The following is a 3,136-nucleotide window of genomic DNA, read 5'->3' as shown; positions in this document are numbered from 1 at the left end:
CCGCCTTATGTCTCCTTTTCCTACCCTCATAGCCCTGCCCTCCCCTGCCTCTTCCCTGGATTGGTTGGCTGACAAAAGGACTTGATGTACATACTCCTGCCCCTTTTACTGTTAAAAGGTGGGGATCGCCCCTGGTTTTGCCTCTTCTTTGTGCCTTTGGCCTGGGGTGCATCTCCTCCTTCCCTTCCATGTGCCTTTCTTTGCCTCTGCGGTCTCATTTTCATGATTTTGCAAATTATATTTTGTTGCTTTCTTGGCCCTAAATAGCAGAAAGGAGAGGTGACCTAGAGAGCCTCAGATTCTCCTTTCGGAATTGGTAGAGCCTCTGATTTCAGCCATTCAGCTCTTGCTCGATAGTATATGGTCGGGATTTTGCAAAGATCCTGTTCTGATGAATCTCAAAATGTGGGAGGAGTGAGTGGTGCGGCTCTTTCTCCTTAGTTGCCCAGAATTTACTGTCATCTCTGAAGTGGCTGGAGGGAAGTCACTTCTGTGCCCTCCCTCCAGTACCTCCTCCTCCTTTCAGTTTACTGTTTATTAGTGGGTTGGGCTAGAGGAATCAGCTGCCATGCTGCTTGGGGTTTTTTTTTTAACCCTTCTCCTTTTTTGCCTTTTACTCCTCCTCTTAATCGAAAAGCTCTGTTCATGCAACTGGAAATCTTTGTCCTTCTCTCCCCACCTCCCCTTATATATCGAGGCTATGGGGTAGGAGAAAAGTGCACAACCCACCACCCCCCTTCCCTTCCTCTATGCATTAGAATCCCTTATTTACCCTTTCCCCCCCCCAATTTCTTCCCACTCCTTTTCTGGCAAAAAGGAGCCTCTCCCCCTTTTTGACCCTAAGAACATACTGCACAGGGGAAATTGCCCCCACCTGGACCTGGCTCCACTCTTGGTTTCTCTTGTCCTCTTCTGCTCTTTTCCTGGTGCTCTTTTTCTCGGTGGGGTGTGGGTAATAGAACAGCCATGGGCTTTTGGGGACCTTTAACTATTTTTTTCTTTTTTGTTTATAAAAACACTAAACATTCAATTCCAGAGAACCAAAAATCCCACCTCCCCACCGAACACTACTAAGGGGCATGTCTTCTGCTCCATACCTTTCCTGTTTTTCTTTCTCTCTTGTTAATGCTTTTAAAAACAAATGAGTTTTTTATATAAATAAAGTTTTTAAAGTGTGTATGTGGGGGGTCTGTGTCATTTCTTCACTTTAAGCTGTATCTCATCTCTCCTTTTCATCTTGGTTACTTCCTTATGTGTATCCGTGTCCTTCTTCTCTCCAGAGCAGCCAGAAGGGGGTTGTACCAGGATGGATTTATTGTGAGCTCAGTCCCAACTCTTACCAAGCAACGTTCTTTTTAATTACATGTGAAACGTTTTTCCTCTTACGATTCTTAAAAATTAAATATGGCTAAGTAGAGCACAGGAAACTTACTGCTAACTTAGAGATAGGAAACTGAAGTATAAGGAATTAATGACTTTCTTAGTCACTGGAATTCTTTTGCAACATTTGATAAAATGAATGTTGAACAAAGCCCATTGCAATACATGGCCCTCTTGAACATTCAACATTTATGACTAGAAGGTTAGAAGCTACCAACTCCAGCTGCCCTCCTATAATAAGAAAATGTGTAATTAAAAGGCTCATGTACATAAGTACTGAATACTGGGCCAAAATGTTGCTTTTCAGGCTATCTGTAATCCTTCAGTAAGAAGACAAGGGACAGACCTATAGCTGCTGTTGTGTCCTACCAAATAACATGTGGATGGGTAGCAAACACTTGTTGGGTTGCTAGGGATTGTCTTGACTGCAGAGGCCAAGGATTAAGACCTGTGGAAAGAGACTTATTTTTCTGGGGCCCCTATTTCCTGTTATATAATTAAAAAACTCGAGAATTTATGTAAAATGTTTGCTGTATGCCCAATCTTTAGATTAAAAATCTATAGCTTCTGATGATGGTCATGTCTCAATTTTGTTTGAACTAGGTCTTGGGTATGAAAACTTTCTTGGGCTAGTGAGAAAATCAAAGCACTGTAGCTGGTCTCTTTTAAAGCTTTTGTCTAACAGTTGTAGTTTCAGACTAGAAGGATGAATCACAGCGCCAAAAAGCTATCAGAGTTTGCTTTCCAAAGAGGTTTGGTAGCTTCACTTGAGATGGTTTTCTAGCTCTGTGGAAAAACCGGGCTACTGGTGAATAGTCTTTATTTCTGTTATATTTATTATCCACTGATAATGAGCTATAAACAAATCTTACTCTTCTCCCCCCCCTCCCTGGGTTGGTCCATTTGTTTCATCTCATTAAATAAACATTTACTGAGCATCTTCCATGTGCTAGGTGTTGTGGATGTTAGGGTTAGAGAATGAAACAGATGGACACTTTCTCTTTACAATCCGTGAGAATCCCATGTGGTTAAGATCTGTGGTTTTTAATTTTTTTAAGCTCAAACCCAACATGGGGCTTAAACTTACGACTCCCAAGATCAAGAGTCGCTTGCTCCACCAGCTGAGCCAGCCAGGTGCCCTGATTTGTGGTCTTTTAAAAAACATTTCTCCTCTCTGTCCCTACCTAAAATAAGGTGTTAAGCAGAATGATCTGTAAATCCCCTATATCTCTTAAGTGTCCGGACACTAATTTAGAAATGCTTTTGAAGCCTATTGGTATCTCCTGCTAAGACCAACTTTAGGAATCCTGTGGATTTTGTCAAGATTTGCTGGTGTACTCCTTGATCCTTTAGAGCCTGAGTTGTTTTCTGGGAGTGGTTATAGATGATGCTCCACCACTCTTCTATCTTAGTGAGGCTTTTTTTTTTTTTTTTTTTAAACATGTTTGTGAAATAGCTCTAATGGGTCCTTCTGTGACATGCTTTCTGGCAGCTCAAAGCTATGACCTCACTTGGACACTTGTTCTTTCTTGCTGAACTTAAAGTACTTTGTTACAAAGTGGAAATATCTCCCCCAGGAAGAACTAAGGACTAACCAGCCTTTCTAGATCATTATTTCTCAATTTTATCTTTTTATCTGAAGTATAGGATAGTAGAGATTCATCTTGGTATTTCCGTGGATAAACTTAACAGACCAACTAGACCTCACCTTCTGGATCTGAACAAGTGCACAAGAATTACCTGGGAAGCTTGAAAA

This window comes from Neomonachus schauinslandi, chromosome 11 (genome assembly GCF_002201575.2).
Source record: "Neomonachus schauinslandi chromosome 11, ASM220157v2, whole genome shotgun sequence".
Lineage (NCBI taxonomy): Eukaryota > Metazoa > Chordata > Mammalia > Carnivora > Phocidae > Neomonachus > Neomonachus schauinslandi.
The sequence above is the reverse complement of the archived record's forward strand: the minus strand, read 5'-3'. Positions refer to the sequence as shown.